The following is a 27,500-nucleotide window of genomic DNA, read 5'->3' as shown; positions in this document are numbered from 1 at the left end:
GAAGTAGGCAGGTTATTTATGAATATAGAGAAAAGTAGGGGACCTAAGATGGACCCTTGTGGGACGCCGATAGTCACTGGGAGTTGAGAGGATAGATGGCTGTCCCAAAGGACTGCTTGTTTTCTGTTTGTTAGATAGAGTCAAACCACTGTAGTGCTAGTGAGTCGAGTGACAGGGATTCTAAAGTGTGGAGGAGAAGTTGATGGTTGACCATATCGAATGCTTTCGAGAGGTCTAAGAATAGTGCAGAGGAGAACAGGTTGTTGTTGCGATTTTTGTTGATTATGTCAGTGAAGGAGAGAAGGGCAGTAGAGGTACTGTGGTAGGGCCTGAAACCATGTTGTGAATCTACAAGCAAGTTGTTATTCAAGAGGTGATGTAAGAGTTGATGGTGTATGCAGCGTTCCATTATTTTGGATAGAGGAGATAGAAGGGCAATAGGCCGAAAATTGGAAAGTTCGTTAGAGTTACCTCCTTTATGGAGTGGAATGATATGGGAGATTTTCCAACAGGATGGGATTTTGGACTCAGTTATAGTTCTGTTTATTAAGATGGAGACTGGGTAGGCTAGTTCGGTTGCAGCTAGTTGAAGATATTCAGCTGGTAGCTTGTCGGCAGAAGGGGTGCAAGGTTTGAGTTTAGATAGTAATTTACGATATAGGTTGTGGAGACAGTATTAAACTTTAGCCTGGGGTGCTGTTGTGGGTAGTGGTTATATGGAGGGATAGGGGGGGAGTCATGGTGTTTGCCAGAGAGGTGACTGTTTGAGAGAAGAAGTCATTGAAGGTGTTGGCTATTGTGTCAGCTTGGGTTTGAGCTAGAGTAGCTGGGGTAGGTGTCTTGGTGTTCCCTGGATGGAGTAATTTGTTTATTCCTGACCAAAATTGTTTGGGGTTTTGGTTTTGCTGATATTTGAAGTGATAGTTTTTTTTATCTAGATAGATAAGTTTCTTTGTTGTGTTTCTGAGGTGCTTAAAATTTTGGTGGTCGGTAGGGTTTTTTGTGGACCTCCATTTAGCCCATAGTTTATTTCTAGCTCGCATATTTTGTTTAGTTGTTTTGGAGAGCCATGGGGCTGCCTTGGAGCTTAGTCTGATTAAGCGGGGTGGGGCATGATGGTCAAGAATTTGTAGGAAGGTATTATTGAAATGGGTTACTGCTTCGTCTATTGGGAGGTATTTTAGAGTTGACCAGTCATATTCTTTGAGTTCGTTTTGAAAGGATGCTAGGTTAAAATCTGTTTTGTTGTGTATGGTACGATAGGTAGCTTGCTTGGGATTGTAGTATTTTTGTTTAGTGATAAAGGTCAGGAGGTGGTCACTGATGTTGTCAGGAGTATTCCTGTTTTATAGGAGAGGGATTGTTGTTAACTAGTATCCAATCTAGAGTGGTCTGTTTGTGGGTTGATTTGTGTATTCTAGTAGGGAGTTGATGGTTTGGTGAAAGTTAAAGAGATTAAGGTGAATGGAGGGTTTTGGAGATATGCAGGAGTTCCAGTCAATATTGAAGTCTCCTAAGATTATGGTTTCCTGGGGAAAGTTACTGGAGACCCAGCCTAGGATATTTTCTAGTGTGCTAATGTTTTTGCCTGGAGGGATGTAGGAACATATGATATAAATAGCCTTGGTTTTATTAACTTGGAGTTTGGCACAGAGTATTTCAGCATTAGCTGGGAGGGGCAAGGAGTCAATTAAGGCTACTTGTAGTTGGGATTTGTATAAAAGGGCCACCCCGCCCTTTTTTCTAAGACGATCTTGCCTTAAGGTGCTATAACCTGGGGGAGTAAATTCGTTGTCTTTGGTAGTGGGTTTAAGCCAAGTTTCAGTGAGACAGAGAATATCAAAGGCATAGAAATCAATTAAGGCATGGAGTTGTGTAATTTTATTGTTGATGCTTCGAATATTTAGGTGAGCAATACAGAGGGAGTCAGAGGAGAAAGGTGACGTAGAACAGTTAGAAGTTAGATTTGATGGGGTATGGCTTATGAGAGTATTGGGGCCAGGATTGGGGTGGATGTCACCATATATCAATAAAAGTGTTTGTGGGACTTGAAATACTTTTAGGTTTTTGCAGGGTATTAGATAAAATCGTTTAGAGGTTTGGAATCTATAGTGGTGTATTTTGTGGTAGAGAGGGGGAAGGTAGGGACAGGTTGATAGTATATTAATGTGTGTTTGGTCAGGTAGAGGAAGTGTAGATGTGGTGTGTTTGGCTAATACAGGAGGTTGGCTAAGGATAAGATATTCATAGGAGGTAAGAGTATAGTAGTAGAGAAGGCTGTTAAGAAGAAGAAGTGAAAAGATTGAGTTAAGGCTTGAAGGCATGCTCCTATTGAGATGAGTTTAGCAAGTATGAGTTTGTGAGGTGTGAACAGTAGAGTGAGGTGAGGCAGTTAGAAAGATGTGTGGAGAGAGGGTGTGGTTGTAGGATTTGGAGTATGGTGTTGATAGGTGGTGTGTGAAGGAAATGAGATAAGTGGTTTATTAGTAGGGGGAGTGTCTTAGCAAGTATAAAGGTGGGGCCCCTGGGGGTGGGTGGGAATTGGGGGTAGGGTGGGGAGCGGAGTGAGCCCGCAGGGCTTAACGGAGCGGGTAGACACAAGAGAGAGAAGTTCAGCAGGAAACAATCAGAGAAGGGAGAAAAACAGGTAAGACAGTGAGTTAGAGAAAGAAAATTATAAGTAATTTCTGTAATGAGTAGAGGTAAGAATGTAGAGGATATAGAGTGAGAGGAAAACAGGTAAGGTAAATGAGGTTATGTTAAAAAAGAAAGCAGGTCAGGAAGAATGCTTTCGATAAGAAAGTGTAATGGAGGCAGAAGTTAAGCAGGGTGGAAGAGAAGGAGAACACAGGAGAGCTATGATAGAGGTGCCCCTGTGTGGAGGAAGTAAGATTACAGGAACAGACAGTATAGCAGAGGACTAGGTACGAAAGGGGGAGGGGGGAAGGAGAGTAGTATGCTAACAATTAGGGATAGTAGAGGTAGATAAAGATAGAATTAGGATGGAGGTATCTAATGTGGAAGGGGGAAATAAGTAAGTAGGCTGCAGGAGGTACTGGAGGGTTGCTTAACCCGAGGTACACAAATAGAGTAAGTCTGCTCTAGCAAGGAAACATAACATACTTATATTCACAAGATAAGTCGGTGCCTCTTGATAGTGTACGTTATGGGCACAGGTCTGAGGTTCCTTTAATCCCAGAGGGAAAGAGTCTGGAAAGGGACTTTGCTGGAGTCTTACAGCTGGCCACTTTATATTCACAAGATAAGTCGGTGCCTCTTGATAGTGTAATGTTATGGGCACAGGTCTGAGGTTCCTTTAATCCCAGAGGGAAAGAGTCTGGAAAGGGACTTTGCTGGAGTCTTACAGCTGGCCACTTTATATTCACAAGATAAGTCGGTGCCTCTTGATAGTGTACGTTATGGGCACAGGTCTGAGGTTCCTTTAATCCCAGAGGGAAAGAGTCTGGAAAGGGACTTTGCTGGAGTCTTACAGCTGGCCACTTTATATTCACAAGATAAGTCGGTGCCTCTTGATAGTGTACGTTATGGGCACAGGTCTGAGGTTCCTTTAATCCCAGAGGGAAAGAGTCTGGAAAGGGACTTTGCTGGAGTCTTACAGCTGGCCACTTTATATTCACAAGATAAGTCGGTGCCTCTTGATAGTGTACGCTATGGGCACAGGTCTGAGGTTCCTTTAATCCCAGAGGGAAAGAGTCTGGAAAGGGACTTTGCTGGAGTCTTACAGCTGGCCACTTTATATTCACAAGATAAGTCGGTGCCTCTTGATAGTGTACGTTATGGGCACAGGTCTGAGGTTCCTTTAATCCCAGAGGGAAAGAGTCTGGAAAGGGACTTTGCTGGAGTCTTACAGCTGGCCACTTTATATTCACAAGATAAGTCGGTGCCTCTTGATAGTGTACGTTATGGGCACAGGTCTGAGGTTCCTTTAATCCCAGAGGGAAAGAGTCTGGAAAGGGACTTTGCTGGGAAAAGGGCAAATTTCTAATCTCTGCTGTACATCAACCTCATACAAAAGTCAGGCAATTTAAAATCTTTCCAGATTTATTAATTTAGTATATCTTATCACCGTTTGAACAAATGAAAGTTTGAAGAAATGCATGACCCTAAACACACACACATACATACATATATATATATATGGGTCCCTATCTATTCACCGACAATTCATTTCACTGAAACTCATTTCGTCGACAGTTCATTTCGTCGACAGAAAGATGTGCCCCCCACACCCCCCCTAACTATATATATCAACTCCAGGGTTGCACAACATTGGGGAAGGGGGCACATCTTTCTGTCGACGAAATGAACTGTCACTTTAAATGAGTGTCAGTGAAATGAATTGTCGGTGAATAGATAGGGACCCATATATATATATATATATATATATATATATATATATATATATATATATATATATATATATTCAGACAGAGAGAGAGAGTGAGTGCAACAGGATGCTTGACCAACTGCTTTTTTGGTGACATCTGGATGGTCAACAAAGCTAAGTGGTGGGACAGGCAGTTTGTGTGCAAATTTGTGTATTTTAGCGTTAGGGTAAGGGGATATATTTATGTGAGTGTTTAGGGTTAAGATTTGGGTTAGGTTATGAGATAGATTGTGTGTTTGTGTGCATGCATGGGCATGCACTTGGTGAATGTCCAAGCTGCCCTGTGTTATGGGATGGGCTCTTTGCAGGTAATATAAAATGAAAAAAACATCCATCCATCTTGTGTAGTTGTGGGTTAACCATAGGCTGCTGTTTCATTTGAGTTTTGCTCTTTGCAAGTAAGCTACATGTTAAGGTTGTGTTTTGGGGATATTACAGTAGCCCTCCTGCTCGACCTTCAGTAATGTACGCTATCTGTAACTATAACATGCTGTTTACCTGTAAAATTCGCTTCCTATAACACTGCTACTCTTCAGACAAATTTGAGATGAATCTCATCAGGTTATGGGCAGTGCATTGGAAAAGGAAAATTTTTACTTTTTTACTGAGTGCAATTTTTTTGTTGTTGTTGGTCTTGTGAATGATTGACATATTTTCTGTCATGGCCATTTAACATGCTAGAGATTCAGAATGTAATGATAAAATATTTATAGAAAATAAGATAATATTCAAAATTGTGCATGCTAATTGGACCATACAGTCAGCATGCTCATTGTATATTGAACAAATCTTAAAAGAAAAAAGTCCAGCTACTCGACAATATTTCAGCCAGATGGATTGTACTACTGGTGATGATACCTGTTACCCTCCATAGTTTTGCAGAAAGTACCAGATTTTTTCAACAAACCTTTGTTCTGTCCTTTATAAACCTTTTGATTTTCTAGTAAATCACTGAAGATTTCAGTCAGTGATAACAGATACTGATGTTCATAGTTAATTTCTAGACTACTAATCCATGAGGATCTTCAGAAGCCTAGTCATGCATTGCTAAGAAGTTTTATATATTTGTACATTGTATTTTACCTGTAAATATCCCAGAGCTAGGGTAACATTTACATGTTAGCCATATGAATGACAAGGGTGCACTGTAGCACTGTAGGTTCATAGGTTTCAGCTATGCTGTTCAGAAAATGCACATTGATATAAAAACCTGTTGTTCTATTAACTTTTTAACTGACTTAAAGAAATATTTAAAAATTGTTCCTGATTTTGGCCATCCCCCCCATAATTTTTGGCTTTCTTCAGAATTCATTACCCCAGAAGGTAAGAGATACACTTGTAGTATTAAAACAAACAAACAAACAAACAAAAAAAGAGGTAAAGAATTGTTGCTCTCTATTTTACTTCCTTGATGTACTAAACAAACAAGCCACACCTGTGCCCAGTACATCCATTTTGTGCAGAGGAGCAGAAGGATAATGATTAACGTGACATCCCACAATATTATCTAAGAAAGGTAAGTCTTCATATAATAGCACTAATCCATGACTGGATGTAGATATCACAGGATTTAACCAGTGCTGGCTTTATTTAACCTTTCAGTCTTGGGCAGGGGCTGTAATACCTACAATCAGCAGTAGATTATTACCAAAATATTGTGTTACCATAGAGTTGGCATAATTGAGTTTCTTGGGTGGTTCAGGGATTTTTGCACTGCGCAAATGAAATGTGGAGGCAGGCTTGCCCCCACCAAATATTCTGTGCATTTAACTAACCAATGTATTTGTGATTTGGTGAGGAGAGTGTCTATGCTTATTGGTATTTTTTGGGACTTTGAGCATGAGTTTGTGTTGTCGTTTCTTTTTGTTTTCACTGGATTATGTTTGCTCTTTTGCCAGGTGGTATATTTTTCCATCAATATTTTCTTATATACACATGCATGCACACACCCACACCCATAAAGTACTTAAACATATACAAATGCAAGCACACTCATGCTCCATTGCATAGAAGTTAAATTATTCAAAAGTTTAAATCAAGCTACTTCTACAACTTATAACCTTCCAGTGCCTCTGAAATGTGGCCAGTAATATACATGAAATGTTGCATGCTTCAAATTAATGTTTGTTATAAAAAATAATTTAATACTATTAATATATACATCAACAGGAACAGATAATAGCAGAATGCAAAGAAAGTATGAAACTGCCATCATATATCATCTACATGCTGTTCACAAGTACTTCCAATACAAAGGCAGAGCAACAAGAATCTTAACCATCCCACCTATTGTAACTTGCTATGCTTCTGTCCAAAAAAGGCCTCCCACTGCAGAACTCTGTCCAGAAATTGACATTGTGAAAGCATAGCGGCTTCCCGTACAACAGCTATATTGGTTTACAACATACAGGTGGAAATGTCACATTCTTCTAAAGATTGGATTGCAACACTCTCTGCTTTTGCTTGAGTTTTAATAAAAATATTTTCCTTGTTACTTCTTTGTATTTGCCAATAATCTTGTGCAATAATGAGAAAAGAAACCAAGAAATGCTTTTTATAGCTTAAACCAAGTTATTGTCCTGCTTGTGTATCAGCGTATGCTGCTTTGACAGTACTGTTTTTCTTGAACTTTTTTCCTTAGTTACTTTTTTATTTCATGTCTATAATTTACAACAGATGTAGAAAATGGAATAAATAACACACATTGCAGAACAACTTTAAAAAATTGGAATGTCTTGCTTCTTTATAAAATCAACCCCACACTGCTAAGAGCTTGTGAAAGATATCTGGCAGCCAAAATAACTGGGTGATCCTAAACTAATCTGAAGGTACTGCAATAGTCCATTCTCCAGTTCATTATAATCTCTCAGCCTATTCCAATAATGCTTCAGAAACCCCTCGAGGTTCTTGATCATCTGATTGAAACTGAATGTCTTCAGTGTCACTTAACTATCACAAAAATATATTTACTTCTATAACTTTTTAATGGATGAGTTTCTGGCAGTTTGAAGGTCTGGTGTATTGAAAAGATAAGCCATTAAGGGAGATGGTACATTTCATGAGGGTGCCTTTTCTCTTAAAGTGAAGATAATATTCCACCTGATTTTCCATGCTATAATTGGGTACACCTGATTCTCCATGCTGTAATTGCTTGCTGTGAGTGAACTTGATGTGATTTCTCTAGGTGTGAGCAAATTACTAACAACAGATGTAATCAATTTAGGTTTCTGCCTGGCTTTTAACCTCTAGTATGTAATCTTCTTTAGAGAAAGTTGCAATCCCTTTAGCTTAACAACCATGCAATTTTAAAGAACATCTGGCCAACAGCTCAGAGTAAATTCATTACAAAATAGTATGTTGACCTATCTTCCAGTTTTATTAAATCAGTCCATGATCTCTGCTGCGATATACTTTTTTAGAGTGAAACATTACTGTAGAGCAAAATATATCAGAATCCTGGTTTTGTGATTTTGAATCATGTTCCTAGGGATATAGTTGACCTTTTTAAGTAGCTGCAGTTAGAATTCCACATGCTTGAGAACTAGCCAAACTCTAACTTGTTCCTTCTTATTCACTTCATAATGCAAATGATCTTCACTGAAAGAAGTTTTCAGGCTCAGCAGCAGAACCCTGCTGCAAGCAATTGCAGGTCCACTCTTTTTAGCAGATTTCTTAAAGTTTTGATGCAACTCTCCTTCCCTGTTATCAAGAGTTTGCATTTATCATCTACCTGAGATGTGTGAAATGGCATTACTGCAAAAACAATGTTATAGGCTTTATAGTTTTGTTTTTCCATACTGTTTTCTACATCAGAGCTGAAGAGTCTGGCTAGTGTTTTATTTTCTTTACTTAAGTGCATGATAGTATTCATTCTTCCCTTAAGAAAAATATATGAGTGAAGGTGTTGTGATTTAGTAGGGCTTGCTTTGTACTCGATGAAGCATACACATCACCAGAATTCACTGCAGTACTTTTTGCATTGTCTTATAGAAAATCACAAATGTTTTGTCAATTTTGAGAGCCTGATTATCAGAAACACCTTTAAGAGGCTGTTAGTGGTTCAGATGCCATGTCATTGTAGATCATTCCATTAGGATAGTGAAGCTAAAATCCAGCACTATGAAATCTTCTGAGTCTGCCATATGGAACTAGTTACATAATAGCTTTTAGGAACAGAATGAGCCCCAGTCTTCCGAAAGAGTCTCACATACAGATTAATTTCTGTGACATTTTTAAGGATCACTTTATTATGTTAAATAAAATCAGGAATGAGATTTGAAGAGGTAGGGCAAAAATAGAGGAGTGGGTGGGATAAGGAGCACCATTTAGGCTCAATAAGAAGTTACAATGAAAGCATATACATTTTAAATGCATTTTCTGTTTTTGTAGTAACTAAAATAATATAGTTACTGTTCAAGCTCTTAGTCATAAACAAATCAATCCTGGTGTTCTACTCTTTGATAAACTTGTAAAACACTGACATACAAGGCCTTTCTGAGGAAGACTTATTTACTATTATGCAAAACAATTTATCTTCCTTAGCATTATTACTATTATTACTGCTGTTTGTTTGTCCATGTACTTATGGTGATAAATTCCATTTTGGACTTATTGACAGCATACACCTACATAAACCATTTATGCTTTTAATTGCTACTTTTGATCCAAAGTGGAAGTCAATGCATGAACAACTGTGTGTGATTTTTAATGTATCAATGTCCTTAAGTTAGATATTATAAACTAATTGTATATAGTATTCCATAGTGAGAATGTCATGTGATTCCTTGTTTGAACATTCTTTTTCCATATTGCCAAGAGTGTATTCAACAATCATTGCTGATTTCTACATACTGATGAGGAAAGGTGAAGATTAAAAAAGTTATCATACCACAGAATCTCCATAAATGTTTAATAACGTAAAATGCAATAATTAGGAATAGGCCATGTATAGTACAGATGCACCCCCAAACCCAATTGTTGACGTTGCTTTCTTCAATCCCAATGATGTGAAATTTTAGCCTAGGAAATCATCAAGGACAAAGAAAGTCTCTGCAAAACACACCACGAAGATCGACTCTAGTGGAAAAAAGGTACGTTTTCTATGGTGTTTCTCTTTTTTCTCACATGTGATCATCAGGGTATGTGCCTCAGTGATCAGTAATTATTTTCAAGAAGGAATTGCTAAGTTTGTTATTTATATATCCTTTATAAGTTGTCTGTTAGGGAATACATTAACCTATACTGACCTTCCTAAATTCTAAGCAAAACTGTGTAAGTTCTCAGATTTGTTGAAAGAGAATATGGTAGTATAAACTATACAGTTTGAGAATATTTAGTCCTTGGCCCTCTAGCTGGATAGAACTGCTCAGATAGTAAGACTGAGCCTAATGTATACCATATTGGTATAAGAAAGAGGATCCATGGTATAAAGACAGTATAGAAGAAAAATATTTTTAATAGTAATTAAAATAAGTGCTGCTTGCCTTTCTTACTTTTGGTCTGGTACCTTTGAGAGTCCATTGCTGTAACATATATGGCAGCACTGCTTTAAGAGTGACAATGGAATCATATCAGGGTGACTCAGTGCTGAAACTGTATAATAAAACTGGCAACCATGTCCTCTTGGACATAAGGTATAGTGGATCTGTCCAGTAAAAATTGATTGAAGCTAGGCACTTTAGTATCTAATTCATTTATCCCTAACTCATGGATGAATAAATCAGGCCACTATCCTTAATGTCTAGTATTGTGTCAGGCTTAACCTAGGGTTCAGGGGTGTTATAAAACTGAATACTGTTTTATTCAAGTAGTTTAGTATTGAGTTAGATCTATTTAATGAAATACATTGAATAATGCGTGTAATTTATAGCAGATGTGACACTTTGGCCATAGTCTTTATAATGTAGGTCAGAGTTTTACAAAAGTAATATTATCTTCAAGCATTTATTAAAAATTAACCTGTATCATATATCATGGCCATTAGTTAACCAACACAAATTTATCTATAGGAATCCAAATTCTATGTTACATTCTTGTCTTACCGTAAACCAGAAGCTAAATTATTTCTTTTGGTTGAATGGCAATTCTGATATTGCTGCTTAAATAGTCAATGTATGAAATAATAAAGGTGCGTGAAGTTCAGAGTAATGTATAGAAGTTAAAATGCCATTAGTAAACTGGTTTTCCAAGTCATAGTAATTTCAGGTAATTGTAGCCTTCTATGCTAACATTATTTGTTTTTGATTAGGGTAATGCAGGCTAAGAGCATATACCTGATTTTTGCTACTGAGAGTAAGTAACTTCCATAACATAAACAAGTTTAATGCTTAATGAGAAACAGGATATTTTACAAAGCTCTGAAATTCTACCAATAAGGTCTACTTTTTGAAATCCTACAGATAGCTATTCTCTAAATGAGAGAACCAGAAACTTTTCTTTACTATCCAGACTCCTTAAAATCTGCTTATGTTTACTGCTCCACATAACATTATCTAATAAGACTGCATATATTATATTCTTATTTGTATGCTTTACAAATATATAAGCAAGCTGATCTTTAGGAATAATTTGAAAGAGTCACAATCTGAGTCTGTTAATTTGTATAGCCTACATTTGAATTAAGAAGAATAACTGCAACATTTCTGAAAGGACTGATAGTAAAGATGCTATCCTTAAACACAGACAAATTTACTAATATGCAATTAATTGATTGTTGTCTGGTATGAACATCTAAATTCCATTATCTTGTTTTGATTCTTAATCTGTAGGATGGTTATTGGCTGCCACAATGGGTCCTTGCATTCAATAATAGTGTTAAGCTCAAAACATATCTGGTAAGAAAGACCTCTTTAACTGTATACAATTTGCATTATTATTCTGCTTATATTGTTTCATTGCATTGTCGGAAATGCGTGTTTATATGTGTGTTATCTGAATTTATCATTTGTGTACCAGGATAAAGATCCTTTTGATTTGAATTTGAAACGTTTCAAACTTGTCTCTCTAAGCAAGACTGTGATATGCCATGAAGGACTTTGAGTAGAATTATATTCTAGGGCTAACACTGAACCTCCTCCTTACCTTTTCTAATCATACAGACAAAATCACTGCCAAAGTTTTTCTTTTCTGTTAAAACTATATTATGAGAAACTCCAACTACTAACCCTTACTTCACATAAATCTGCAGGAAAATATGTAATATCCCAAAATTGGAATATACCTTACTGCTACCCTGCATGATCTTAGTCTACAATTGTCAGAAACTATGGTCCACTGAATTAAAATATGTAAAGTTATGCTCCTATGGATGCATAATTTTGAAGAGCTACAGCCAATCCACTGGTACTCAAATCCAAGTGGGGTTACTTTTCTTCTGGTAACACCCCCCCCCCCGCACCTACTTAGCTTTTATATTTATGAATCTCATTTCACTGAAAGCTAACAGTATAAAACCAAAAGTAGGTGGGAGGCTACACCTCCCTCATCCCCCAATGTGGGGGGCTGTGCCTCCCACCCCCCTAACTATATATACTAAATCCAGGATTGCACTACAGTGGGGAAAAGGGCATATACATTTTATTTGCCCAACAGTACTTACATTCAGTGAAATTTGATTCAGCAAAATGAGTTTGTAGTGATTTCAGCTTTCAGAGATTTGGTGTGAGTGTTTTGAAATTCAGTGAAATGAGTTTTCAGTTAATCAAAGTAGACCTCTATATACATACATATATATATATATATATATATATATATATATATATATATATATATATATATATATTTTTTTTTTAAATATATAGTCTTATTGCTTGCATAAATTGCTTATGTTATTTCTCTTGTACATAATATATGCTTACTCTCAATTTACAATAGCTTCTTAATCTTTTATACATTGCTACAGAATTGTTTATATACTTTGTAAATTGACTTAAATTGTAAACATCTTATACTGACACCTGTTTTCTAATAAATCCACTCTAGTCAGGTCATGGCTGAAAATGGTCAGAAGACCAGTCCACCCACCTAGTAAACAATTTGAAATATATGTACTTATTGTTAACCCTTCAGGTCACTAACAATTAATATTCTGTAATACATTGTTCTTGTTACCACTTTGTTAATGTTATTCTTGTTATCTGATCTCTGGATCCAGCATCAAGGATGAAAACTGTCAAGGTACCAGCCCATTAACTCTGTTATCAAATTTCAATAAATATTTTTTATTTTTTAAGGGTTGTGCTGTCTTGCCATCTATAGAGGTCTGAAACTGACCTTTAAGGACATGAAGAAATTCTTTGTGTATGTAGTAGCTTTCTTGCATTTTAATGACATGCAAACTATAGTGTAGTTCAATACATTACGTATCCAGTATTCAAAAGAATCACATGATATTTCAAGTGTCTGTTTACTTCCTTAGATTAATGTTGAGGTCTTTGTCTTGCAATTTAAGCTAGAGTTTGAAATTAAAACAGTTGACAAAATCCCCAAATTTTGGATTTCTCATTGAGAGATATGATAAAAATGATTATCCCTAATGCTGATGTAAAAGAATATTTGGGATAGCAACAGATTTCCTAATATTTCTTGAGCAAAGCTAGCATATGTACTCTATCATCTTGAAAGAGTATATCTGGTAAGTTGCCATGTAATATGTGAAACCAGTATAGATGGCTAGTAGGTCTTTAAATCTTATGAGTTAACATTTATTTGTTAATGCATATGGAAAGCAGAATAATTTAGACGTGTTGCTTTAAATAGAGTTATTAGGATATCTTAAACAACTGGAATCCCCTAGCAGTGATTTCATGATCTTGCATAATGCACAAAGTCTTGTGAAATAATACACTTAAATACCACCCTGTAGTATAGATACAGATTAGCTATAGTGAAGATTTATTCCACCGTTCTAAGAGAATGAACATATCTGTGCTTATCTGTACATTTGTATGTACCCTGTATCATAACTGTGAGAATTTTGTAATTTTGGCCACTTTTGCTTTTAGTAGAAGATAATATTTTGAGTCTTCTGTCTTTTATGTGCAAACATCAAATGATGCATATGCTACAAGCAGGAAGAATATTCTTGACTCTTAAAACACAGTATGTTTCTTTTGATTGGAGAATGGATTCTGATGATACAAGTTCATAGGCTCATAGGATGATACTAGATCATTGGCCAAGAGGCCTTATAAGCCTAGCCAAGAATTTCACCCATGTTCCCACAAAGTCAGCACCTGTTTCCCCTGTACAGCAGGGACACAGGTGGGATCCCAAGGGTGGATTTTCAGTTTTTCATCCAGTTGTCCAGGTTCCTCTTAAAGAGGGCTAGAGAGGTACTCTGTTTAACATGGAGAGGATGTCTATTCCACAGACAGGGGAGTCTCTGGGACACAAATCTATACAGCCAACAAGTTCTATTAATGTCACAGACCACGTTTAGGCCTTGCATGTGGGTTGCCGAAGTGGATTTTGACTTATGGATATGCAGCAACTCGATCAAGGCCGGGTCTGAGATGGCCTTGTACGCCAGACACAGGTCACCTCTGAGCAGTCTGTATGAGGCTGAATAGAGGGACAGAGCTTTTAGCCTATCTGTATACAACAGTTGATTGAGACCCTGGGTTTTCCTGGTCAGGAACCTCAGTGGTCTCTCCAGCTGCTGCATGTGCTTGGCAAGGTACCTTCCGAAGGGGGCATTGCACTTGATAATAGGTCTGATAAGGGAGGAGTACAGGCATGCTATGACCTCCTTGTTCCTGTTTGAAATACCGGTTTACTATTAGAATGTCGAAGCGAACTCTGTTGACTGTACTGTTGTTGAACACGGAAGTTCGAAAACGATAATATCAAAGACCAAAAGCCAACCTAGGAACAGGTTTTAACATGGGTCGAGATGGAGAGAGGTTTGTAGTTCAGCAATAACACTGAACATCTATCTCGGCCCATGATAAAACTATTCCTAGGTTGGTTTTTGGACATCAATATTACCATTTTTGAACTTCCGTGTTCGACAACAGTATAGTCGACGGAGTTCGTTTCGACATTCTAATAGTAAACCGAAATACCCTTACTTATGAGGTGACCCATGTAGAAAGCCTTCCGTACAATGGAGGCAACATGGTGGTCAAAAGTCAAGTTGCTATCAACCTGGGTGCTGAAGTCTCTCACAACTGCTTGCATGCTTAGTACATTGCTATTAATGTGATAATTAATGGGGATGCCATTTTCCACAAAGGGGATAAAGATGCATTTCTTAGCATTCAGTTTGAGGCCATTCTCCTGGCACCAGTCATTAGTTTGGGTAAGGCCCTCTTGGAGGATGTTCACAGCACTAGGGTAATTTAAGACAGTGCCCAGCTTGCAATCATCTACAAACTTGGTCAGCCACAGACCACTGGTTTTGGCTTGCACCTCAGAAAAGTATATCCTAAACAGTAGAGGCACCAAAACAAATCCTTGGGGTACACCACTTATTATGGGCCTACTACTAAAGGTGGCATCCCCTATTTTGACTGAATGGGTTCTATCATTGAGCCAGTTAGCTACCCTTCTGGTAACATACTGGTTGATGCCTAACTGGGAGACTTTATCTATTATGCCTGAGTGGGGAATAGTGTCGAAGGCTTTGGCTAGGTCAAGGTAGGTAGTGTGCACTATCTTTCTCTTGTCCACAGTTTTAGTGACTGTTACGAAGAAGTCAACCAAGTTTAATAGGCATGATCTCCCTTTGACAAAACCAAGCTGTGTGGGGTCAAGCGTTTGGAGGTTGCCAATTTTCTTGTTTACAAGGTTCATGGTAATGCATTCCATGGCCTTGCAGATCAGGCTAGTTAGGCCGATGGGCCTATAATTGCCTGAGTCAGTGGATGCTCCACCTTTGTGTAGAGGGATGACAGTGGCTGTCCTCCATTTGGCTGGGATAAAGCCAGTGTTCAGGCTTTGGTTGAATAGGGTGCCTAAAGGAGCTGAGAGCTCATGCCTGAGTTCATGTAGGATGCAGCCAGGGATGTTGTCAGGTCCCATGGAGACTGAATCTTTTGCCTTTGAAAATGCTTTAAAGACCTGCTCTCTGGTGATGAGAGGAGGGGGCAGGTGCTGGGGATGTCCTGGTTTACTGATGGTGGGGACGGGGGGGGGTGAAGTTTTCAATGAATCTGTCTGCCAGCAGGTTGGCTATATCTACAGTGTTTGTGTATGTGGTGTTCATTTCAGAGCAGATTTGGATGTTTCCTTTGAGATTGTGGACTTATGTGAAGAAGGCTGTGTGATTGTCTTTAGTGGATGTGGCCAATTTGGACTCAAAGTTAGCCTTAGAGGATTTTACCAATCACCTTATTTGCTTGTTCAGACAAAGAAGAAATTGCTTCCAAATCAGCACCTGCTCCTTCTTGGTCCTGGACAGCAATTGTTTTTCCTTTTATTTGAGTTTGTTTATCGCTGCTGTCCAGCAGACAGGTTTACTCTTCCTTGAGGAAGATGATTTGGTCCTGTCAGGTATTGCTGAGTCCATATAGCTATGTAGGTAATCATAGTTTTTTTTGTGTAGGCTTGGACATTAGTCCTAGTTCCAACGGAAGGGATTGTGGCTGTGAAGCTGATTATACCTGTTCTCTGGAGATTGTAGTTAGCTTTGGAAAAGTTTTTGTGTTTGACCCTGACAAGGTGGGGGGGAGGGGGTCAGGGGAGATGGTGACTTCAAAGGTGATTAATTTATGGTCGGATCTTACCAAAGAGGATGACATTGTAGGGGTGCTACAGTGGCTACTTATGTTGGTTAGTACCAGGTCCAGGATATTTTCACCTCTCGTGAGGGTGTTGACTAGGTGATCCAATGCATTGGCACTGACAAAGCCAAGGAATCTCTGGGCATTCATGTTAGGGCTAGAATAAGTTTTTCAGTCTATGGTTGGGTAGTTAAAGTCACCCAGGATCAGGGTAGAGGGCTGAATCTTGATGGATTCAAGTAAGTCCAGATAGGTGAAGTGGGCATCCTGAGTCATGGTTGGCCATATTTAGTGAAAGTATTTTAACTGACATCTGATGCTTGAATATTTAGTAAACACATACACATTCCAACAATAAGCACAACCATTCATTGTTAAATTAATTAGGACATATAAAATGTAGTCACCAGAAATGAGATATTGATTATTTTAATTTAAATTTTGTGAAGAACATTTAAATATTCAGTCTCTGTCATCTGACTTTTTGAGTTTGGTGACTGAACTAGTTTTAATAATGTTACATAAAAGAACATTCATAGCTTTCCTCATTAAATATATTGGCATACTTGTTTAATTTATTTCTCATTTATTTCCATTTTATTGACCAGGATAGCCCAACTGGGCCGAGCACATTTTCAGTGCAGGCCCTGTAGAAACCCATAAACACTGACTGCCAGTTACAAAAGGGATAGCGAAAATGTGACCTAAATGACAAGTTCTACTCAGATAAATGTGCCAAACACAATGCACCAAATTGCCACTCTGGGTGCTAAATATCTGAGCAAATGGTGACTCCTGGTGAAGTATCAGAATAGGAGTGTGAGAACAGGGCTAAAAAAAGCAACTGACCTAACCCTAGGGTGCCTGAAAAAGAAATATTAAGCAGGAAGTGAGACTGCAGCAGCCATATTACAAGTATGGAAACTTTTTGACACAACTGTACAGCATTCATAATACTCACTGTTGCTGTTGTAACATTTGGGAGGACTTCCAGACCTCAAAGACCAGAAGTATGCAGAGAGCTGAACCTATTAGATAGATGTGCCAATACTTAGGTTGTAATGCTTTAGGATGCTATGGAATGATGGCAAGGTAGCTACTTGATGGACTGAGTGTTAAAAATCATCAAGGAAAGCAATGACACAAGTGAACTAGGTTCTAACATGCCTTGTCATAGTTTTCCATAGAAATTATCTGCATTATTCTAGCCATCTGGATATTACTTTCTCATTTGTTGGCTTTCCTTCCCTGTCACTGGCAAAGAAGATGAAATGTTCTAATTTTGTAATCTATTTATGTACAAATACTTAAAGCCTCTGTGTCTGTGCACATCCGTGGAGTGTAAAATGTATACCTTTGGTCTGTGGAGCTAGGAAAAAAATAAGGAGGCAAGTAACCTGGTTCATCCATGCTGTCACTCTTAAAATTTTCAGGTTTTGTTCTGAATCAAATGGTCTACATGTTGATGCAGAGTAACAGTTCTGACTTTGACAAGTTCAACAGAAAGGGAGAACCAGTATTGTTTGTGTGATAAGGTAAAAGGTGTTAAAAAGTAACTTTAATAATTTTGACTTCCCATCATTTATTCTCTGAAATGCCATGCAAAGTAAGGGGATTGAATGGAATGCAAAGAGAAATAGTATTGTCCGTGTTATATAGAAGGCATCTTTCACCCTGTCTGTTGCACTTGGTGCCCTTGTGTGAAACTTCCTGAATTGTCTGTTTTCTGGAAAAGGAAAGTAGTCAACTTCTGATACTCCCTTTTGTGAAATAAGTCCAGGAAGACATCCTTGTTGAATACCCAGTTGTGTGGGTGGGTCTGTCCGTCTTGATTAGCCTCTCTGCTAAAACATTGGGAATTAAAAAGTCCTGAGTTCAGGACTGACTCCTGAGCTAGATCCCAAACTTGCATTTTTAGTCTTTGCTGAGAATATGAGTGAGTTTCTCCATGCTTATTGATTTATCTCACAGTTGTTGAGCTGTCTGTTAGGAGATGAAAGGTTCCCTGTTTGAAACTGGGTGTAAATGCCTTGAGATGGGATTTATAACAACTATGATCATGTGTTTCACTTTGATGGACCTATTCTTGAAGTATTTGTCATAGATGCCCTTGACCATCATGGTCTCCTATGTGTAGCCCCCAAAGACTGTATCAGAGGAATACCTGATGTGAGATTGGGTGGTTGGTGTCACTATGAATGACAGCTTTAGAGTTGTATTTGTCTTATTCAGTATGAGAGCTCTTTCCATAAGTGAAGAGAGAAAAGACTGCAGAAGATGGACATGTAGATGCCATCAGTTCCTTTGGTACCATTCCAGCTTCCTCACTTGTAGTCTTGCTAGTGTGACCATCGCAATGCATGAGACCATGTACACAGAACCCTTAAGAAGTCATTTGTAATAGTCTTTTGCTAGGAGGTTGTTTGGAGTGGCTTTAACTAGGAGGAAATAAACCCTCTTCTTTCCAATACCCAGCAGCACCCCCTAAGAACAATATATGTATTACAGGAAGGAGGTGGGATTTTGTGAGGTTCAGAAAGAGAGACCCCCTAGGTTTTGAAGCAAGAAAGGGTAACTGCAGAGGCTTCTGACTCTCCCAAGGGGAAGTTCATTGAATCAGGCAACTATCTGGATATGACCACCTGTATGCTCTTGCTCCTGCAATTGGCCATTACTGGAACAAAGCATTAATAAATACTTAAAGGCAATACAAAATACAAAGGATTAAGAGGTAAACTGGTAATGAGCACACTCCTGCTTCAAAGCTCAGAGATCATTTTAATCCCCTAGAAATGTGTATTTGAAGGAAGGCAACCTTTATATCCAAGGTGCCCACAAGGGATTTAGGAAATGGGGGTGGTGGTTCTGCAGTGTCAGCATTCTCAAGTTTTTAGACATTTTTAGCTTTGCCAGACTAAGTTTAGGGTTGCATCTTCATTTCTTTCTTGAATAAAATCTTGTGCTGTATTTGCCTTTTTTGGTACTCACTCTTGCTACCTGTGCAAGACCCTCCAGCAGGGGGAGGGACTATGTGCATCTGTTTCTTAACTCATTACAGCTGGGTGAAACCTCCAGATGTTTCTGCACTTGCATCCTACTGACACCACTTGGCATCAAATATTGCTTGTTCATATTTGCATTAATAATTCCAAAACCATGCTACGTACAAAGTATTAACACATTTTGTCTTAAAGCTTACACAATTGCAAATACAACCATATACATATTTGACCTCTGTCTAGTGTCTTGTTGTTCATATAATATTTATTTATATTGTCATAAATGCCATGTTTTTCTAAAAATTTCAGCAACCAAGTTGCATGAACAGAACTGCTTAACTTCATATGAAAGCTCTCAGTTAAGTGAACAAAATGCTGCTGATAGTATAGGTGTAACTTGAGTTGTTGCTGAGATATTATAAGTTGTTTACAAAAAATTCTTCTTCTTTCAGCTTTTCCCGGTTAGGGGTCACCACAGTGGATCATCTGTCCGCTCATGATTGGCAGTGGAGTTTTACAGTGTCAAGTTGCCAGCCTGTCACCCAACCTTCTACAGAAGGCACACACATGCACACACTCACACCTAGGGCCAACTTAGAGTGCCCAATCCATCTATAGCATGTCTTTGGGATGTAGGAGGAAACCGGAGCACCCAGAGAAAACCCACGTGACCACAGGGAGGACATGCAGACTCTGCACAGAAGGCACTACAGCCGAGGATTGAACTGGAGAACCTCTTGCTGTGAGATGACAATGCTAACCGCTGCACCACCGTGGCCACCCTTGCAAACATAATTATTATTATGCAAACATAATAGTTACTGTGACTTATAAAACCCAATTTAAAAGCTAGAACATAAAGAATACTGCCGCTATAAAAATAGTTTGTGCTGAACAGCTTGCCATTTATGCTTCTTTACTAACTCCTATAGTTCCAGAAATAGAAATATTTGTTTTGCATGACAGGACATAATTTGATTCTATCCAAAAAGCTTAAGCTCTGACCATTGGAAGTTACAGTTCAAACTTCCAGTGCTCCATTGGTGGGAATGAGTTAACAACAGCAACAATTTCTGAGAACCTGGGACTTAAAATTTTTTTGTGCCTGTGACAGATCTTGGGGATCCACTAGTCCTTAGTAATCTCCTACCATTCTCTTTCAAAGACCCTCAATAGCCCTCTAGTCCTTACAAACTTGGAGAGAAGAGTGTAAGGAATTTGGGGAGGACATTGTGATGCCCCTGCACTGACTCAGTAAACAAGGAGCCTCAATCCTCACCACTAGCACCAGTGAGGGACATACACATTGGGAGGATGACAAGTGCACACACAGTAAAGTACAATTTCCCTTAACAACACACATAGATCACAGTCAGTCTGGGGTTGGTTTCTCCCTCTTTCCCCAGATCTCTAATAAGATTCCCCACTGGTGCAGCTATAGAGTTAAGATCTCAGTTTAGTGGTCAAGCCAAGACCTCCAGCACCCTCTCTATCCAACCAGTGCTTCAAGTCCCTGTGCAAGTAGCTGACACAAACACACTTTGAGATTTGATTTATATACAAAGACACACAAACACACCTAGGGAAGGCTAGCACAAGTTTACTAGCTATGCCCCCTTCTGCCCAGACTATAAGGTAGTTATCACTGCCACCAACCCTTACTTATCAGCTACTATAAAGACCCTTACAAAGGGTGACCAGTCCTACTGCGTAATGTTACTATTATCCAAATGGTAAGTGTGACCAACACTAAGGCTATGTGGCCTGTATGGTTCCACCAAATACATATGCAAGTACCCTAAGAGATTAAATATCGCTAAACAAACCAGCCACAAAGATAGGTTTAAATATATTTAATAATAAATAATAAAAGAACAAGACAATACTCAATCGACACAGTTACTTTATAGTCTAGAAACACAGGAAATATTTTAAAACAACAATGCAGGACACCTTCAAATAAATACATAAAACATTTAAACAAATCTTTACTGTATTCCTATCTATCTCTAAAAGAAATACTATGCCAAAATCTAACTTATAGAGCAACACACAGGCAGAAGTGCTGAATGGATGTTTATAGGTCCAAAACAAGATACAAAATGCCCAGCCTTTCTCTGAGAGAGTTCTTAAATTACCAGCAAACATTAGTGCTGGGTCAACTTGGATGACATCACTCTTTGTCACCTGCCTTCAGTTCCCAGGCTAACAGATACCAACATAATTTTATCATCTTTGTGTGAGTGAAGTACATCTCTCAGATGTACAGCCACTAGGAAGCAATAAAACACTTTACATTTTAAACCTAGTAATTAAAATTACTTTCAAGACAATAGAAAAACTTTTAGCTCTAGACATTGTGTCCTCTTGCTGCATTGAAACTGAGATAATACAATCATAAAACATTTTGATTCCAACTTATTTTCTTGAAGTGTTGCAACTTAATTCTGTATGTTCCAGCTTCTACTATTAAAACATACATCTACACAGGTATATATTTATTATTTATTTATTTTATTTTGCATTTGTTGACCGTGACAGTCCGACTGGAATGAGGTCTATTTACAGCAGAGGCCTGGGGAGAAAAGCTTCTCATTAAACAAGATGTACAGTGGTAATTATACAATCAAAAGATATGTCACACAAAAAATAATATATTTACAATGGCTTGTTCCAAGCAAGCTTAATTTACACATAGTAGGCCCTGGATGGCAGTATTTGAGGCCTGGGGAGAAAAACACTACATTAAACAATATGTGGAGTGCTCATTGTATAATCAAAACATACATCACACAAGAAATAATATATTTACAATGTTTTGTTCCAAGGCAGCTTAGTTTGCACGTAGTAGACTCTGTATGGTAGCATTTGAGGAGTTTAGTACTGTAGTACAAAGACAGCCGTGGTGGTGCAGCAGTAGCATTGTTGCCTCACAGCAAGAGGTTCTCCCGTTCGATTCTCAGCTGGAGTGCAGGCAGTGCCTTCTGTGTGGAGTCTGCATGTCCTCCCCATGGTTGGGTGGGCATTTGAAAGACATGCGTAAATGGGCATGCCTTCGTTGAAGGTTGAATGTTGAGTTGGCACCTCGGCATTCGTCAAAATCTACTGCCAATCATTAGCGGACCGGAGTTCCGCTGTGGCGACCCCTAACTGGGAAAAGCTGAAAGACAACAACAAGTACTGTAGTACAAAGACAGTAAGCAGAGCAGAGAGGAAGGTAGGAAGGATTGGAGGAGAGCAAGAAAGCATTTATGTGATGCAAGGACAGAGCCAGGAATGCAAGAGGTGTGACTTAATTGATTTTTTGAATAGTGAAATAGAAGGCGCTGAAGAAATATTCTGGGGGAGATTATTCCACTTTCTAGCTATGGTATGAGAGAAAAGAGCTTTCTTTGCAGTATTGTTGGCATTGGACATACAGAGAAGGATCTTGGATGAGCAGAGAGGACGGTTTGCTGAATATTGGTTTAGTAGTTTGTTTAGGGCTGGAGTCTTGTGGGGTTACTTTAGGATGTTGAGGGTGAGAACTCGTTGGTGGTAAGTAATTAATTGAGGAAGTTCTAACCACTGTAGTTCCTTTAGGGCAAGGCAGTGATGGCTTCTAAAAGCAGAGTTATTGGCAAATTTTGCAATCTTATTGTAACATGACTCAAGTTTCTCTAGGTCTGTTTTCCTGATGTGGGTTAGGATTGGTGATGCATACATTAGGGTAAGCAAAAGGTGGGTTTGGGCTAGGGCGACTTGTGCTTGGTCTGATAGGAAGTTTTTGTGTTTGTATAAAGTTCCTAGTTTTTTATGTACTTTTTTGATGGTTTGAGAAATATGGACATCAAACTGAAGATTTTTATCTATTTCCACACCAAGGAGTTTAGTATGGGGAGAGGGAGAAATTGCGGTGCCATTTTTGGAGGTGATAGTGAAGGAAAGAGGTGTGGTTCTGGATTTGTTGGGGGTAAATAGGAGTAATTTAGTCTTGTTGGGATTTAGAATCAGTTGGATATCAGTAATGCAGTTTTGAATGGAGATGACGGATTCCTGGGTAAGTTTTTGTACAGTGGTTAGGGATGGGGCTGAGCAGATTAGGGTGGAGTCATCTGCTACTGTGTAAGTGATGCATGCAGGGTGGAGGTATGTAGCTTGTTGGTGAAAATGGTAAATAGTAGTGACCCCAGTATTGAGCCTTGTGGAACACCTATGGTAGTTGGTAGTAGAGGTGATAGTACACCTTGCCATTTGACTGATTGCTTCCTATCAGGGAGACAGTTTTTAAACCAGGCAGTAGTGGAGGGGGCAAAGGACATGGAGGATAGAGTGTCTAAAAGCAGGTTATGTGAGACCATGTCAAATGCCTTAGAGATATCTAAGAATATGGCTGATATGAAATTGTTGTTGTTTCTAAGTTGGTTAACCTGGTTAGTAAAAGAGAGAAGAGCAGTAGTTGTACTATGGTTTGGGTGGAAATCATGCTGTGTGAAGGAGGGGAGATTATGTGAGGTTAAGAAGTGCATCACTTGAGTGTTAATACATTTCTCAAGGAGCTTGGACAGGGGGGATAGGATAGCAATGGGGCAGTAGTTTGATAGCTCATAAGAGTTGCTGCTTTTGTGTAGGGGGATAATATAAGACACTTTCCATAGTTGAGGGATGTAAGATTCCTTTATGGAGTAGTTGATAAGAATTGAGACAGGGTAGGCTAGGGACTCTGCTGCTAATTTTAGGAAATTAGCGGGTAAATCATCTGCTGTGAGAATGGTAGGTTTCAGTTTTGAGAGTAGTTTTTTAATTATGGAGGTTGGTACGGGTAAGAGTGTAAAGGAAGGTATATTATTGTGACTTGTAGTGGGGGTGGATATAGATTTATTGTTGAATAGCTGGGTAGATAATGACAGAATAGATTCTGTGACGTGATGGTTAAATTGAGAAGCTATGCTGTCATTATTAGTGTCAGTGTTAGTACCTGGGGTCATAGTTTTGCCTTGTTTTAGAAAAATTGATAACTTGCCAGAACGTTTGGGGGTTTTTGGAATGTTTGTCTTGGATACCTAGGAAGTAGTTTTGTTTATCCAGTTTTGTTTGTTTTTTGGCCTGATTCCAAAGTTGTAGATAGTTTTGTCTGTCTAGGCTAGTATTATTCTTTTTCCAGATCTTCCAGGCATCGTCTCTGGACTTTAGCAAGGCTTTTGTGGTCCTACTCAGCCAAAGGGCATGGTTTACTTTAGTTCTAAGTTTTTAATGGAGCGACTGTATTAAGAACATTCATAAATGTACTATTGAAAAACTCACCTGCCTGGTCTAATGCTAGAGTTTGTAGTGGGTGCCAGTTACATTGTTGTAAAAGACTGTTAAGAATTTGTGGATTTACCTTGTGTTCATCCCTAGTTTCCTTATACAGTATGGGTTTGGGTATGTTTACATGTTTACGAAGGAGGAATGTGGGGCAGTGATTACTAAGTTTATCAGGTAGGCAGCCCACGTGGTAATTTTGCTTGGGGAAATTTACTAAAGTCCATTCTAGGATTGATTGTTTGGGGGATTTTCTGTCAACTCTGGTGGGTTCTTGGATTAGTTGTGAGAATCCAAATAAGTTAATATGGTTTGAGGGATTGTTAGAGTTACAGGCTAGCAAGTCTAAGTTTAGGTCTCCTAACAGGATAGTTTCATGGGGTAGGTTGACTGTAGCCCATTGTAAGACTTCCTCTATTATAGGAGAGTTGTTTCCTGGAGGGATACAACTACAGAGGAGGTTGATTCTCTTTTTGGTTTTTAGGGATAAAACGGAGCCTAATGTTTCAGCATTCAGAAATTTGGGAAGTGGGGTTTGCAGAGGATGGAGGTTAAGTGTGTTTTTAAATAGAATTGCAGCTTCACCTCCCTTTTTGGCACCTCTGTCTAGTCTTAGGATGTTATTGCCTGGGGGGAGAATTTCTTTGTTTTGGGTGGTGTGTTTTAGCCAGATCTCAGTAATGGTTAGTATATCTGGGGAATAGTGGGCTATGAATGCATGTAGGTCATGTAGTTTGTCTGAGAGAATGTTGTTGCATGGACCCGGGTTGGGGTGTATGTCTCCTGAGATTAGTAACCATTTTTTAAAAATAGTTTGAGTTTTATAGCATGTGCTAGGTCTTATTTGATCTAGATATTGTTTGTCTACTGAGAGGTAGTGTGGTGTGTGTTTTGTATATATAAAGTAATGAGCTATGATTAAATAGTGTGGATCAGATGACAACATTTATGTGTGTGTGTGTGTGTGTGTGTGTGTGTGTGTGTGTGTGTGTGTGTGTGTGTGTGTGTGTGTGTGTGTGTGTGTGAAAGTATGTGTTATGTGGAAGGTATTGTTTAATGGTATGTTAGTGTGTATGGATGCGGTGTAGGCTAGAGTAGTGAGAGTTAGTAGTAGTGGTGGTACTATGCCTTGCATGATTTCTATATACATTTCTGTTCTTTTCCAGTAGGGTACACTGTGGTTACATTCTTGAAGCTCAGTACGCAACATACAATTCTCTTACATTTGTAAGACAAGTATATGAATCATATTAATATTCACAAATGACTTATGGTTATTTACAAAATTCCAGATAGCTGGGCTGGCAATGTCACAGACATAATTGGATTTTTAGGAGGAGGGATTCATGTGACAGTCATAGCTCCTCACTCTGGGTTTCATGGACTTGTGGGCTACCAGCATACCTCTCAACCTGTTAGCTCAAGAAATCTGGACAAAGTCTGACATAATGGGGCACAAAGATCCAAAAATAGGGACTGATTTTAAATATTGCTTTTATAAACTTAGAAAGTTGCTAGAATAGGTAATACAATGCATTTTTAAAGGATAAGAAGTCTTAAACTCAAATGTCTAACATTATTTACTAATTTCCTTCCTCAAATAATCCCAGTGATTTTCCAGAAAACCAAACATTTTTTGAGGAAAAGATCAACATTTTGTGGCAAAATCTGGACATTCTGTGAACGTCTAGACAGCTGAGAGACATGACCTGGCTTGTTCCTCTGCTTTACTTGCCATTTCATATTGAAACAAAGCTGTCTTAATGCTCTTTGTCTTTGTTGGGGTAAAATTAGCAGCTTTTTAGAAGACTGCTGTATTTTAGTACCTGAAAATGGAAGAACTGGTGATTAGAATGGATAGATTCCTGTTTTTCCTTACATGTTTTAAAACCTTTTTTGCTGGGAGTTCAAATAAAGCTCATTTTCTAAGGATGGATTAAGACTGCTGCCTAAACAGAGAACTGGTTTACTCCCTGAGAGACACACTGCAGTCATGATGTCCAAGGTAATTATAGACCCGTCAGTCTAAAAAGCATCATCTCCAAACAATGAAATATATTGAATCTGACCATCTAAGATATCCAGAATAATGTTTACCTTGATCACAACACTTTGTCTTTGTGAAGACTAGCTCTGTCTACTGGATCTTGTAAACTTCTTAGTTACAGAGACTGTAGACAGCAGTCATCCAGTACACACTATCTTAACCTGTCAAAGTCCTTCACTGCCATTTCCCATGCTGGGATCATAAAGAAACTCCACTGCTTTAAGAATTCAGCCATATGTGATAAGATGGATAACAAATTTGCTGAAAGACAGAGCCCGTACAGTGCAAGTTAGCACCTCATAAGAAAGTATGAAGGTGACCAATGGTACCTCTCAGAACTCAGTGCTGGACCTCTTCTTTTTTAAGCTTTATGTCTTATATCTCCAAACAAAGAGTCAATACTTCTAACTAACAAATATGTCTGCATATTAGAGGCTGCTCTTAAGTCACACCTGACACTCAAACCCTTCAAAATGAACTGCATCAAAAGAAAAAAAACTCTTCATGCATGAAAATGCTAACAAACTGAAGCCTAGAAAGGGCACTATCATCACTTTTGGTAGGCAGCTCTCCCCCTCATTATACTGTAAAGACAATACACCATTATAAAAGTTTGTCATGGATGCAGTTACTTGGATGGATAATTCTCTCTCTCTCTCTCTTTCCCTCTTTCTCAGTCTAAAGTCAAAATCATTCCCTTATACTCAGAGTTGATCAGACCAGTTATGGCGTACAATGTCCCCTCAAGATGTATCTCAATTAATATATTATAAAGACCCCCAAAAGCTCCAAACCAAAAAGATCACAGGCCCTAGGTCCATGAAATATTAAGAAAAGCTGGAAGCTCTATACTTTTATTCTGCCTGTCACAGAGTTTTGAGTGGAGAGCTTTACTTTACTTAGCATGCCATTAGAGACATGATTGTCCTGGACCTCCAGCATATCCACAAGTTCAATGGCTCCAACAATACTAAAACTTGAGATATAAATGTTCTCCAACTGGTGAACTGAATATGGTTGAGCAACTGGTTTATAGCCCA

The sequence above is a fragment of the Protopterus annectens genome, chromosome 8.part1 (genome assembly GCF_019279795.1).
Source record: "Protopterus annectens isolate FY-2018-M chromosome 8.part1, PAN1.0, whole genome shotgun sequence".
Lineage (NCBI taxonomy): Eukaryota > Metazoa > Chordata > Ceratodontiformes > Protopteridae > Protopterus > Protopterus annectens.
This window is presented reverse-complemented; position numbering follows the sequence as displayed.